Genomic DNA, 16,504 nt, shown 5'->3' with positions numbered 1-16,504 from the left:
TTCTTCGCCCAAAGGCCATTACCCCGAATTCATGACACGAGCAAAAGCATTTTAGGCTCGTTTAAAAACGAATCATTAAGGCCCTGTTGACTGTTATGAAAGGCTAAATAGTCGCAGGCAAATTACACGAAACACGTTCAACGTTGATTAACTTTCGAAAGGGAAGGGGATACTTCGGATACTAATAAAATCAAATTGGGTTTCATGAACAGTTGCGACGATGAACAAAAATGGGACACACGAGTTTGTATATTTTCTTAAGTGGAAACTGGAAATATTGTATCTGGCCCGTTAGAATGTCCCAAACACGCGACACGTAAGTCGATGTCGTTTAATTTTGATGTTTGTGATCTGTCGAGAGGTCAATGCGTCCATCACGTGTTAGTCTCTCAAACAATTCCAACAAAACGACGTGGACTCGTGTACTGTTTTTTTGCCACATTCTAAGCACACTATTTATTTTTATAACTAGTTTTTGTTTATCTATAATAAATGATATTTGACACCGATTGGTTGACTTATGCACAGTTTAGACAGCTGGCCCTGGACGCAGGACATGTTTATATGACTTCTTCCTCTTTAGAAAATGTTTTTCGGAAATTCATCCCAAAACTTATGAATGACTAAGTATCTAGCGGCCATCAAGAATAGCTGCATTTAGTGTATTCATTCTATATGACACGACAATATGTATACGCCTGTGTACCAAACTTTACTCAACTTACATAATTGACTTTACCTTCCCTTCTCCCCGGGAATAAGGAGGCATCTTAAGTAGATGTAAATGAAGGGTATACCGAAATTGGTTAATGAATAAATAACTTCATACTCACGCTTTTAATGTGGTCCATTTTTGTCGTAAAAGACACTGCAATAGCAACTGACAGGGATGTTATGAAATTTCGCAAATTCAACCTTTTGCGATTCATCATAGGACCCATCAACCAAGTGTCCAGATTCATTGCTATAACGTAGAGCATTCGCATAATATATCCATATATCCATACTATAGCAATTGACTGAATTTAGTTTCTATGGAATTCAACATGGTCTATGTTGTAAAATAGGAGAAGCGACATCTAGCGTCGATAGTTAGGAAAGACCAAACAAAGCTAATATTGCACGATTTTACTAAAATTATAAAACTTTTTAATGTTTGTATGTTTGTTACGAGTAAACGTAGAAACTACTGAACAAATTTGAATGATATTTGGCACACATGTAGAACATGTCTTGGATTAACACATACCTTTTATCCCTGTCATGTGCTCCTGGGCAATAATGGATTTTTAATCTGATTTGAAAATAGATGGCGCTAGAGTCGTACAGTGTTTTAGAGACTTCTGTAGCAAGTAAAGTTTTCAACGCGGGCGAAGCCTCGAGAAACACATAGTTAAGTATACATTTAACGCAAAAGACAATTTCAAAGTGTAAGATGTCACGTCAAAGCAAAAGGGACGAAGGTACAGTTTTTCGAGCATTCAGCTTTTTCGCATTGCCTGAGGTTAACTAGGTTTAGTTAAATAAGTGAAAAACTATTCCTAATTTCAAATTTAACTTTGCGTGCTAAGGTTACGTCATATCTGAACTTGACCTTTAAACCTTTGAGACAGATAGTAAATGTTTATTAATACAATTATTACTGGTAGGTCTCATATGTGAGAGTCCGTCTGGGAAGGTACCACCGCAATGTCTATTTCTGTTTCGGGTTGAAGGACATTGTAGCCAGTGTAACTACTGGACATTATAAGACTTAATATCTCATGTCTTAGGATGGCGAGCGCAGTGGAATACCAAACAATACTTTGTAATTCATGGTGTTAAATGGTGTTTTACTGTTTACGGGCGGTCGAAAAGCTTAACATCAGGCGAACGGCAAGCTCATCTCGTCATACAAAGCAATAACAAAAAATGTAAGACTAAAGTAATTCACACGACTCAATCGTTTCGTAAACAAAGACCTTATGTCGATGTATTAACACCCTTATGCAGTATGCACATGTATTCAAAATGCGGCACATCAGTATAACGAAAAATAATTTTATCGATCGCATAAGACACATACGACGTAGAAAACCTTTTATCGAACAAAACATTAATACAGATTTTATTACAATTGGCAACTAAAATTAAGTCAATTTACGATTCCAACACAAGTCCCGAGAAAGATAACGAAGACAAATATATTTTCTCTACCTTTTCATACTCATGTTATCCGTTCCCATGGAAACCACGAATTACATAGTCCTTTGTCTTTAGGATTTTCCTTTTGCACAAAATTATAGAGTGCGAAGCTCCAGCATCGCAACTTTCCTGCGACAAAATATAAATGCTCAATCAGCGTTTGTAAATAACCATTTTCTGTTCTTGGTCTGTTGAAATCGTGACTCGGTGAATTTCGATTTCGATACGATGAATTCGTCGTTCGCTTTTCAAAATTAAATAACGGTCATTAAATAAATCTTATTATAGATTTATAAATATCATGCGCTGTAAAACTTGGATGCTTAGAGAATTCACGTGCACAGGTATGTTCTTTATAGCCAAAAGTGTTAGTATTCATATCATTTTTGTTCAGCACGATTGCACAAAATATTTTATCTTCTTTAAATTAATGGCATATTGGCACTTCTGAAATAATCTAATATAATGAATATGTTACATCAATAGAAAATTGTTATTTAATAGATACCATATATTATAAATGCAAGAATATAAAATCAAAATCAATTTATTTTGTTAGAAACGTGGTATAAATTGTGATATTCAATATACATGATATGTGCAATACATACGTCATATTATAAACGCGAAAATTTGGGAATGTGCTGTGTTTGGATATTGGGATTTTTGCATGTTAAGTAAAAAGTCGCTGAATGGATTTGGATGTAATTTGGCACGCGGGTAGATCACGTCCTGGATTAACATACAATCGACTTTTTATCCCGGTAATTTTCTTCTGTGGGAAATATTTTTTTTATTGATGGCGCTGACGTCACCTGTACCTACGATACCTACGCTATAAATCGCTACAGTATTTTAGTTACTTTTAGCAGCAAAAGGTCTTCATGCGGGTAAAGCTACGAGCAACACCTAGTTTAAAATGAATTTAAAGTCAATTAAGTTTAAATTAACTACAAGTTTTAAAATTTCTCTTCACTAAATTTTTTGCTTATACCCGCTGGCTTCTTAGGGAAAAAATTAACCAGATAACATTGAACTTTATTGCCAGCCGTCCGTCTACGCTGAATTCAAGAGGCGAGGGGACCGCTCCCTTTTTATCTCTAGGAAACTCAGTGCCGAAGGGTTTTGGCGACAACAAAATATTATAATCTTTTTGTGTTTTTCCGCGGACCTTTTACCTGGTTTTATTAAAAACTCCGTGTTTAGGGTACCACTTAGCTTATAACCGGGTGAAATATTTTCCCTGTATTTGTGAATTAAATTACGTACGGCCCTAAATGTGCTAATTTTGCTGCTAGCTATATATAAATGACCCGTGTATTTTAGAATATGGGGTAACACACTTTGAGTTCCACAGAGATTTTTCGCATGTATGGTTTGGTAAGAGTATTATGTTTTTTTTTCAGTGAATGACATGAATGACGCTTGACAATGACATGAAACTTGAATGACAGTGGCGGAAGGTGATATTTTCTGAAAAGGAAACCGACACAACATATAGGTACTAATATGCATGAATGTGATGTGCAAATCGTTCTAATGATAATTAGATTCTAGAAATTCTATATAAAGGGAAGCTAGCAGGAATCTGGTTATAAGGATCCTTCGCGACTGGTGAATGACGTAACGGAAATTCACGTACAACATTATAAACGTCACGGTTGTCAAACTTAGCAAGACCGTCTAGATATTTAAATTATGCCCAATTATTAATTTCACTGGGCATAAATTATTTGAAACCCTTTCTGCTTCGAGGTAAAAATAACAATGAGGTATCCTTAACAACAGACTGTCACATGAGACCTGCCAGGTACATAAGTTTACACCTATAGATTTAACCGTTACTAAGATAATTAAAGAAGATTGAGAAAGAAAAAGAAAGAGTGCCTTGGTGGCGTTGTTGTATTACGGTACAACTACAGTGCTGAGGTCTGGACTTCGATCCCCGGGTCGGGCAAAGGGATATCACACTTTTCTACTCAGTATCATAGAGTCTGGAATTTATGGTTGATATTGCCACGTCGGGCACTAATTCCAAACTCACTAAATTTATATATCACGTCAAGGAATGGAATAAACATTATGAAAAATGGGTACACTAGTTGCGCCTCTACCTTCCCCCTGCGGGGTAAATGGCGTTAGTGTATAAAATATTCATAGAACCTGTTACGAGGTAAATGATCTCTTAAACCTCACGGCCACATTAAAGCTTTATATTCCAACTAAATAGCGATTAAAGGAATAAAAATGTTTATGACGTCATAAAACGGCATCTGAGGGTCTCCAGGGAGGGGCGTTCAACCTTTGATGTAAAATGAAATCTGAATTCACCACAAAGGGTTGTGCTTTGACTCCTTATCTACATAGACATCAATATTTCTCAGAATTGTTTGTGATGTTTCTGCCTTTTAATTTTTTGTAATCCTACTTGGTCAGAGTTTAGCGGTAGAGAATTTAGGCTATGGATGGTCAGGTCGTGGATTCATATCCCGATATAGAAAATAATTTGGTTTTTTTTACTCGTGTTTCTGAACTTCAGTCTTCTAGGGGAATGAACATCAGAGAGGCAACAGGTAGTAAAAACTAAGACATCATTTCTGATATATATTTCGGAGATGTTATTCACACACCACACTAACAGTGGATATAAGTATTAAGTAGTCAGGTGAAAAAAATAGATAGTTAAAATTAAATGCCATCCTTCTCTAAAGTAGAACTTATATTATCCTCGTCGCCAAATGTCATATTTTGCATACAGCTTTTTTTTAAAACACGTTTTTATTAGATGTCCAAGATTGACAGACGCCAATGACGACATCGAACCAAGGAGTAATTATACATACAATGTGTCTAATATATCATTTAATACTTCATATAACCGAGAATTACGACTAATAGCTGTTTTCAATAAAAGATCCTATCTTCGATCCCAATCTTCAATCAGATTCCGAAGATGAAAATGCTTTCCGAATCAAAATCCTTCTATAAACTGTAGGAATAAAAAAATAGCGCGATACATAAATCCAGGATTTTTCAACTTATGTCATAATCATCCTAAACCGTGAAGCAGTTTTTAATTTTAAAAAGATCAAAAATATTTAGAACACTATTTAAAGTACAATTAAGAGTATTAGTAATATTCTTTGTCCACCAATTTAGCCTAACATAAATTCGTATAATTTAATACAAAATTATTTGCAATTAAAATATAAATGTATGCATAATTAATTACGATATTAATAAAAGTTGACTCATAAAGGTATGCATGCGAAATTAATTAAGTCACACGATAGTACTAAAAGCAGTCGTTGTCAAAGCATTTTAAAATAGAATTAAAACGCTCGCATATTTTTGGGTGCAGTTAAACTTTCATAACGAGTCAAATATCGTTTTTGTTTAAATTATATTTAAAGTGGCACGTTTAAGCGATAGCAGCTCATTCATATGTAAAGTTAATTTCGATTCGCATTTTGTGGAGTTTAAATAAGTACCATGTGAAAATGTGTACTTTAATGAGTATGTATCATTTATCAAGGCAAAGAAACGTTTATCTTATTCGGTTTAAGACATAAAACAGAGATATATTTGTAGTTCTTAATCTTATTTACTTACTTTCAGAGGGGGCCTTATGGGAGGGCAAAGCGCGCAACCACCCGGGACCTCGCGATTATAGAGGCCTCGAGCGATACCTTAGAGGACCTTTTTAACCATCTACCCATAAGACCGTTAAAAACAGGATTTTTTCTCAGCCCGGAGCTTCATGTCGTTTTATTTCTTTCAATTGGGGCCCCGCATCGTTTAGGGCAGCCACTGCTTAGTTTAATAAATTGGATTTAATAATGATTTCTTATGTTCACGCGAATGTTAGACATAAATATAAAACTATTGCGCGGATTTTATCGCGATTTCTATATTATAATTACATTCGGACTTAATATTTAATAAAAACAGATCTTAAGTTTTAGGCTTTAGAACGAGCACAGGTAATTCAATTTTGGTCTGAAATCCAACTCTAACCATAGCGTGACCACTACCCACATTTTCTATAAACTTTAGCCGTTATAATATTCAATCCTTCATCATTGCCACCCAACAACCGTTGCCCAACTTTACATTACAATGAAAACTCAACATATTGTTTCCAAAATCGGTAAATAAATCCACGAAACATCACATAAATTCAGTTTGAATGCGAAGACAAAATATAAACGTTCAGAGCGCGTGTCGTCATGTCCCGGGCTAGGACACTTGCAATGAAATATGCAGAAGAGCTTCGTGACTACCCAGATGTCGCCCGGGTTGGGGTAGCCACCGTGAAACTAGCTAAAACCGCGTCCAGATTTGCGTTATTGTATTGCGGATTTGTATTACACGGCTTACTGGTGTTTGGAGCTTTGTTGACAGCGGCGTAAAGCCGCGTTTGTACTCATTTTCATAAACAATTTAAACTGTTTATATGCTAATTTTGTTATATATTACAGTAAATTTGGGTCCCAAGGTATTTTAATTAAAAGAGTACATGTATATAACCATATATTTAAATCGGGATACCTTTTATTTAAATTCCAGGTCTAGTGAAACAACTTACTCAAAGACACAAGATAGCAGCAGCACCTTACATTCTAAATAAAAATTCATCTACGCAATGTAACGAGTACTTATCGTTTGGCAACAATGAGTGGCAGCTCAACATGCCCTGTGGGAGAGAAGGGTTCTAGAGAATCTTGCCGATAAACGTTATTGCTCTTCGCTCGAGGTTCGAGCTCACAGCACCGATGTTCATTTATATACTACTAGCTATATAGATTTGTTATATAGACAATAGAAAATAATACTTCTAAATTGAACTCCAAAGATCTGACTAGGATTTTGCACGCTTTATATTAAACAGGACAAGCAGCAGCGCAACTAGTGCAAACACGACTAGCTAATTCCTGTTATGTAGTATTCTGACGAGCGTAACGGCTATCTAACAAATCTTCCAATCATATACAATATGCTTCCTTCCAAAATACCAGTTTGAAGCTCAGTAATTCACCTACGAGACCAAGAGACAATAAATTGTACTCAGTTTTTTCATTTAAGGAAATTTCAGTATCAGCTAAAGTAAAAGCCATGCCTCAATATAATAATTATTTATTTCATATAACAAAGGTAACAAATAAGATGAAGAACAGTGTTCTCAAAAGAAAGGTTGCTGATACAAATTTGGTTTAAATAAAATACAAAGTCACAAAGTGACTCTACTGCACCTGATAGTAAGTGGAGTGGGGTCCGATAGAATGTCGACTGATGATCCCGAACCGCGAAACATTTACGTGGGCCACTATGGCGGGTTTGAACACCTTGTATACAGTGGTCGTTATCCGGGCGGATATAGAATATATTCTATCACCAGCAAATGAAAATAATATAAAAATACCGTTTTGTTATTGTCAATGAGAAACAGCCATTAGTAATACATTTTTCTATTCCGTATAAGGGCAAATGAAAAATACCTTTTTTTCATATTGTTAATGAAGAACAGTAATACATTTAATCTATTCTATATAAGGATGAAACTAACCTCCACTGTAGCCACCGCCTTATATACACATTTAAGCTGAGCGGCTTCTACGTGTGCAGATTATGCTATGCCATATTCTTATTCAAATAGCATAGTGACTAGGAATTGGATTGACTTTGGCGGTTACAAGCCTACGTTATATTTTGCTGCTCACTTCGCGTATTTGAGGTTTTATTACGTCAATAGTTGTTAAGACTTTACGGGGTAAGGATACGACCTTTTTATGTTGACATCGTATTATGACATTTATAGCTATGAGAATATGGTTAAAATAAATAACATTACTTATTATAAAGCCATTAAGCCAACGTAAATGTATTTGTATAACCCTCTTTTAATTGTTAAAACTTTTAATAAGTTGTTTCCAATTAAAACTTAAGGTAATAAATATTAAGTAAACTTAGTTGTGATTAAAGACTCATGAAAGTTATAAGAAAAATATAATATGTACGTAGCAGTAAATAAAGGTTGATAGCGGCAACGGGCCGACTTGACCACAACCGTTCACAAAAAACAAATGAGAAGGGTCAATGAGGCATGTAGAAATCTTAAATACATGCTAATTACATTATTGCTTTCTAAATTTTCTAATAAGTTGGCAAGACTGGTTCAATGCAGTCACTTTGACAGGTCCGTCTGGAAATCTTTGGGGGATTGGATATTCAGCAGTGGACTTAATGTGGCTGATGATGATTAGTAATTTTCATAGCCGATATTAAACAAAAACTATTAAACACTCAACCAAAATTGTTAGGTTACGCGGAAAAAGTACAGTTTTTATCACAACCGCCCAGCTTCAGTGGACGATTACAATGTTATGTTGGGGTTACCGAACATACAACCCAACGTTAAGCCGACCGGAGAGTTGGAAACGTCGGACTGCAGGGCCGAGTCCTTAACACTATATATGCAAGGCAATGCCAACTAAAACTCCGCAGTGATCTTCGACGCATTGATGCTGCGGGTTTTACCGCCATGATGTGCGCAGTCATTTACATTTATCTCTGCGCTATTCCACAAACACCACCTGCTACCTACATAAAAACAAGATCCCCTGCCATCTGCATAAAACATTTTAAAATTTGGTTGAATAAAACAAATACCCAAATGATGTCAAAACGAATAACCTAGCTACCAAGCAGTATATTCCAAACAAGAGGACAACGTTCCGTAATACTGAACCAATAAATCATGTGCAATACGTTCACTTATTGAACAGAATTGCCACGGGCAACGTGGACAAAGCACAATGTTTCGTGCAAGAACCATCCTTGTTGAATATTTGGAGTAATTACGGTTGGAGCTATAGCATAAATTGTATACGCTGCAGCTTTGGATATTGGTATAACTGAATGGAAATTAAGTGTTACCGACATCTGATTTATTTACGTTTCATTTTTATTTATGGCTAGATTTAGCTCACGTATCAGCTTGCATAGAATTCCTTCCACAATAAAAAGGTGCAAATTTATGGTATGAATGTTGGCTTTATATTCATAGAGATTTTTGTTTAGTATTATGCCAAAGTTCAATAATAATAGCAAAATAAAAAAGTTAATATTAAAAAAGTACATACTGATTCTATATTTAAAAACAGTAAAATCCGAAATTTCAATTTATTCGTATTCTGAAAATATTTAAATTAAAAACGCAGTTGATATTAACCAGCACTTAGGTGAAGTTTTCTTGTAAACTTGCGGGAAACGGAACGACTCTTCCGCCATGCAGGAGTTTTAATTTGATTACTAGAAGCCGAGAACCGCAGACAAACTTTATTGACCATATTTTTGTAAACACGTTTCAAGAGGATAAAAGAATAGAAGGAATAAAGGTGTAGGTTAATTTAAAAAATATATCAAACAGAAATATATGGCCAAAATATTCGCAACATATTTACTATTGAAACAGATATAAACACGAAAATATTTATTCATTCCAGGTGTGAAGCAAAGAAATATTGGTAAAAGTTAGTTTCTACATACGCTCAATCACATTCATAGTATTGAATTTACATATAGAATACTTTTTATCGCGATATATGGAGCAGTTTCCTGGTGCAAGATTTCTCGTGCACTTAAATTGACAGATACAAATTAGATGCCGCAACTGGTAAGGCGATCCAATTTTACTGACGATTTAAGGCTAACAGATTTTAATATCTTTATGAAGGTATACAACATATTTTTATACCTATAACACAGGTTCTTCTAGCATAGGTATCAAAAGATATTTTTTTTATTGCGACCAATATGATTTAAAAAAATTGAAATGAACAACTCTGACTTAAAAAATAAATAAATGAATACTCGAGTCTATGGTCTCTTTCCCCTGTGTAAAAATGAAACTTGAGGGTCAAAGCAATCAAAAGATATATATGACTGTATGTGATGCATATTTTGCGATTTCACAAGAGAATCAAAACTTTTATGGTTGACTAGAATCATAAAATTTGGCAAGAAGCAATGTTTCACAGCACATGTAAAGGAAAATCTGAAAACTTTTAAATATGTCTTGCAAAAAACAATTTACTATTACAAACTTAATATTTGCAGTTGGTGCTATAACCATGCCTAGGAATCGAACGGTAATTAAATGAATCCTTGTATCTTATTTGTCTTTTATATAGAACATCATCATCATCAGCCGCAGGATGTCCACTGCTGAACATGAACCTCCCCCAAAGATTTCCAGATCGACCTATTGGAAGCGGCCCGCATCCAGCGACCTCAGACAGAACTTAATGTTAATAAAAACTTAATGTACCTATGAAGTTTGTACGAGACCGTCGGTGTGCGAGTCCATCTCACACTTGTCCGATTTCTTTACAACAATATCTGATGGACAAAAACAGCCTCTAAAGGACTATATTTTTATCCTAGGTTTTATTGTATCACTAACGCTGGCATCATGTTAGGCTTACAGGATATAATACACCGGCGTATGCGGAACGCGTTTCTGAACGAAGAGTATGAGGAATTTTCAACCCTTTATACTGTGTGCAGTATTCACTTACAGATTTTTTATTCTCTTCCAGCATTTGTGGAATAATCTTTTAATAGCATGTTGAATCAGTGATACTATTGTATTTATTATAGATTGAAAGCCTAGGCCATTTTTCTACACCTGGCATAATAAAGCAATATTTCTAAGAACCCATTTCCCAGGAATTTGCCAAAAGATTCCTTTGAAATGACATCCGAATGCATAGATCTTCAAAAGTGTAAAGTGTTGCGTGGAAAACTAAATAAAGAAGAAAAGCAATATGAGTTAATTACTTAAAAAAGCACTACAGAAAATATACATTTCGAAAACACGTATTACGTTCACAAAAACTCTAAAAAGTCAAACGTTTCTATCAGAAAATGAGAAGACGCCAAATACAGTTCACGATTTAAGTCAAATTTTAATAAATAGTGTGAATTTTACGTTCCCAAATGGACATTTGATTGCAGCAGTCGAATGAGAAGCAAAAAATAATCTTTGCATTTACTTGTTGTAGCGTTTTCACACGCCTGCATACAGTGGAATATTCTTTGAGAATATTTGTATTCAAATGTCATTAAAGTTGAATTTACCATGATGGGTCTAGTGACAGTAAATCAGTTCGAGGAGCTGGGTTCTATCCCCAACTAAACAAACTCTGAGGCCGATCTTACATTATTCGCCCAGGAATCTTCTAGAAAGATCAGACAAACTGGCAGTCGAAAGATCAAGAAATCTGAATAGGTCGGTAACAATATTAAATTATAATTTTTATATATTACGCACTCGGCGGCATAATAACATTGCGCATTCGATAGAACAATCTGAGGTATTGGATTGAAATTCCAGATTAGGCAAAAGTGTAATTTTTTTTGCCCATAGTCACATCGTGGGACGGAACACACATGAAAAGTTAGTACCCTGTTTGCATCTCCGCCTACCCCTTATAGATAAAAGCGTAATGCTTTTCGTTGCTTTTTATATAAACTATATTTATTAAATGTAAACAAGTTTATGTGGATAAACAATAAACATGGACGTGAACATTGGTTCAAATTATTGTTTTAATGTAACGTAGCCGATAATTACAATATTTTCAATCAACACGATGGTACGTGCATATTTTATGCATTGAAATATTAATTGACAAACAGGCATTTAATTATTTTAATAAACAATGAGTATTCAATGACTGAATAGAGTATTTGTGTAAATACATTCGGGGCAAACAAACAAAGACTTGCTTTAAGCTAATATTGCGTGTAATTTTAGATGTACTAGTATTGCCCATCACAAAACGCTTTGATATATTTTATATATATAATACAATATTAATTCTGTATTACAAACTGTACCATTGCTGGGCACGGATCTCCTATACTACTGAGAGGTATTAGGCCTTAGTCCACCACGCCTAGTGCGGGTCGGTAGACTTAACACAACACTTAAAAATAGATGTTTTTCTTCATCGTTAAAGCAACCGATAATTCACAAAGAATACACATATAACTTTACAAAGGTCAGAGGTGTATGCCTTTGGGATTCGAACCTGCGGACATTCGCCTTGGCAGTTCGTTCCACACCCAACTAGGCTATCGCCTAAATCGTTTTTCTTTTTTTTCATAGGTTTTATGCGAGAGTCAATTAATGTGTTATATTTATTTGGTCTATTCCTCCCACCAAGCTAGCATTGTTTTGATTTAATTTAAATGACCCTATGGCCTGTCAAAATACATGCATAAAATATTGTTCATTATTAATTCAAACGTAAAAATGAATAAAGCTGCGTTCCTAATCTAAATGAACGCAACAAAATACCAAATAAATAAATCTACCAACTTTTAATTGCCTATACCTGATTAGTAGACCGGTAGCCTGATCAAACCAAGTTATCCATTTTAAAGTAATGACGTAGATTACTTAGTATCAACAAATAATAACTTATAGAATCCTCTGTAAGTAACACACGAAATAAAATAAAGAACGCGTTAAAAGTCAAACATTGAACATATTGACAAGAGATTTACCACATCATATATGAATTTTGTAAAAATAACGCCAACTTCCTCGCTGGCGGCAGTAATGGAAAATGGCTTGCATGAATTGTTTCTTTATGCGATTGCGCCCAAAAATTTCCGCTGCACTCTTGAATACCATATTAGAATAAAATATTTTATTTCGCAGCCGCTGCGGTGGATGCCACTATTTTTCTATTTCGAAATGTGTAATAAAATTGTTGCGTACTTTATGTGATATGCAGCAATATTGAGACTGCAAAGTTAAAAGCATTCCTTTGCGGATTTCGTGTTATTTTATTACAATTGTCTGACTCTTGTGGTTTCATAAAAGTGGCATTGACATTTCGTGTTCTGTTGCAATATGTTGAAAATGTGATCTTATTACCGTGTAATAAGATGCAATGAAGTTTGATTTGGTGTTTGATTTTGATGGTCGTAAGTATAGATTACACTTTCCACAACATGCTACCAATGAGTTTCAAGCTGTTTTGGCCATATCGCCCAAAGACAGCCAGATAACTTCGACAAACTGCTGGTTGTAGGGAAAGGAGACGGTAAAAGACTTCGTGGGTCTTACCTACCTACCCTACCTACCTACCCGCTGGTCTGATCAAGAAAGAACTATAACGGGACTTCTTATTACCACTGCTCTGATAAAAGCCGATTGCGTCAAAGCCTTTCAAGAAGAAGAACACGACCTTTAGTGATAATAAATACGAGTAAGAAGAGAAGAAGTATTTAATATTTACTAACCTTCTCCCTTTTCTACACTGAAGTACTAAGGGGCAAGCGTGTATGAAATTTTAATTTTCATATTTGTTTAGCTTTATAAAAATACCTACCTAGTGGAGCGCCTGAGGTTTTCACCTCGGATTAGAGTTATAGTGAATGAATTAATAGGATCGATGTTGGGATATTGTTTTTAAACTATAAATTGCAATGTTTACCCAAAATTTTTTGTGCACTCCATTTTTCATTGTTAAAAAATACTATAAAAAATTAATGTTTGACCAAATATTTTCACTTTAAACAGTATTTTTTAATTACATGTTAAATCTTACCTGAGTAGACATATAGGAACATTTTTCAAAGATACCTGTGTATAAAAATAGCAGTAGGGGTCTCGAACGTGTAGAAAAACGTGGAAGGAGAGCGGAGCGAAAAGCTGCTATGTACAATGGAATTTCTCGGCCAGTTTAATTATAAATGAAAGTTACTCTATTGTGTACATTTAAAAAATAAGGTAATTAATTACGACTAATGAAAAGAAAGCAAATATTAGTACAAAATCTGTTTATTTAAATATATTACACTGCTGTCTACATCAAATATTTTCTTCTACTTCATCTATCTGTATAATAGGTGAAGTATTGGAACAACTATTTCCGTTGCACTTTAAACATGCTACACTGCAGTATAAACCACTTTTTCTGCATCCACACGCAGCTCCACATCCCTTTTTGCAATTACAAAATAACATTTGCAATAAATTATCCAGAGCAGGTAATTGATTCATTGTTATTGGGATGTACATGTTATTGGAATACTTCCATCCCCAATTTTCAATAACTACGTCATTTCCTAGCCATATCTGAATTTGTAGGTACACTCTTTTTAAGGTGCTCAAACGCTGCATCAGTTGTTGTGATGACAAAAGAACACTCGTATTTTTGGATGTTGCTTTTATGAAAGAATTAAACCTTAATGTATTTTAAGTCATGAGTTTTAGACGGAGCGCAATATAAACTCAAAATACATGCTACACCTACTTGTAATATATTATTGGGGTCTTCATCGATATTTTTAAATTTGAATTAATGAATTTGATTATTGAAAATTGGGGATGGAAGTATTCCAATAACATGTACATCCCAATAACAATGAATCAATTACCTGCTCTGGATAATTTATTGCAAATGTTATTTTGTAAATTGCAAACAGGGATGTGGAGCTGCGTGTGGATGCAGAAAAAGTGGTTTATACTGCAGTGTAGCATGTTTACAGTGCAACGGAAATAGTTGTTCCAATACCTCACCTATTATACAGATAGTTGAAGTAGAAGAAAATATTTGATGTAGACAACAGTGTAATATATTTAAATAAACAGATTTTGTACTAATATTTTTTTCTTTTCATTAGTCGTAATTAATTACCTTATTTTTTTAAATGTACACAACAGAGTACGTTTCATTTATAATTAAACTGGCCGAGAAATTCCATTGTACATAGCAGCTTTCGCTCCGCTCTCCTTCCACGTTTTTCTACTGTTCGAGACCCTACTGCTATTTTTATACACAGGTATCTTTGAAAATGTTCCTTTATGTCTACTCAGGTAAGATTTAACATATAATTAAAAAATACTGTTTAAAGTGAAAATATTTGGTCAAACATTAATTTTTATAATATTTTTTAACAATGAAAAAATGGAGTGCACAAAAAAATTTTGGGTAAACATTGCAATTTATAGTTTAAAAAACAATATCCCACATCGATCGTATTAATTCATTCACTATAACTCTAATCCGAGGTTTTACGGTTTTGAATGCTCCAGACACTCCACTAACCTATTTACCTTAATGATGTTAGTTTATTTACGTCTAAGAAATCTATTGATTAATGCGTGAAGCAAAATCTTTGTACCTCTTTTTAAGAACATAGCGCACGGAGGAGTAAGATTTGATATAATTAAAGTACGTAATATAGTGGAGTGCAGCAAAATAAAAGTCATTTTAATATGTATTACAAACATGTTCAATTTGGCGGTAGAATATCGACTAACAGACGATCACTTCTTATAATTAATATACACATAAATATAAAAGCTATACATTCCGCTATTGGGTGATTACTCACTCACGGATTCGGATTCCAAATAAGTTACTATTCACATTGTGAACAAAATATAAGTTAATCAAGTTACACAAACGTGTAACAAAAGTTCCGAAATTATAGCAAACAGACCTTGTAAACATATCCAAGGGCTTCTCGTGAATTCTGGTATGAAATATGCAAAAAGTGTTTCTGCCTCACAGTTGGTACTTTTACGTAACCGTGTCGAGGTACAGCGGGCACTTTATTCAATTTTAGTTATTCGAAAGCGGATTTCTATTAAAAACTTTAATACAAATATTTGTCCAACTTCTATTTTAAAATAGCAGTGTTGGTTAAATCGAAAGCTCAGTCGAACTATTTGCTGTAATACACGTAAAAACTAAAATTCATCGCTTTTTATTGCGATTTGTGATTGGATATTTTTATTAATCTTTATTTAAAAAACACGCAAAAGTATGATTGTAAAATTAAAAAATCGCACGAAACATAAGTATGACAATCGAAGTACATAAATAAATAGACCAATAATATTCCACGTGGATCTGTTGGAAATTAAGTGACTTCCGAAAATAGCAATAAAAGTAACGATGCTTCATATTTCAAAAAATAAAGAATTCAATAACATCTAACAAGACATTACTTCAAGCAGCTCCAAAACCTGATAAACCACTTATTTCACTTAAAAGAATTAGTTGCCTATTACAATTCAAAGCACGAGTGGATCTAGGTATGCATTATTAGATCTGGAGGCACCTGAACGTTCCGCTGCTTGTTATGCATACTGTGTCCTAGCAGGGCTAGCGGGCTGATTGCGAACGGCACGCAATGTGTTAACTTTACTGATATGAAAAATAGTGTAAAGAAAATATAAAATGGAATTTATAGTTTTAGATAGCTTCAGCCTATTTGCTTCTTTTTTTTA

The sequence above is a fragment of the Manduca sexta genome, chromosome 21 (genome assembly GCF_014839805.1).
Source record: "Manduca sexta isolate Smith_Timp_Sample1 chromosome 21, JHU_Msex_v1.0, whole genome shotgun sequence".
In the NCBI taxonomy this organism is placed as follows: Eukaryota; Metazoa; Arthropoda; class Insecta; order Lepidoptera; family Sphingidae; genus Manduca; species Manduca sexta.
This window is presented reverse-complemented; position numbering follows the sequence as displayed.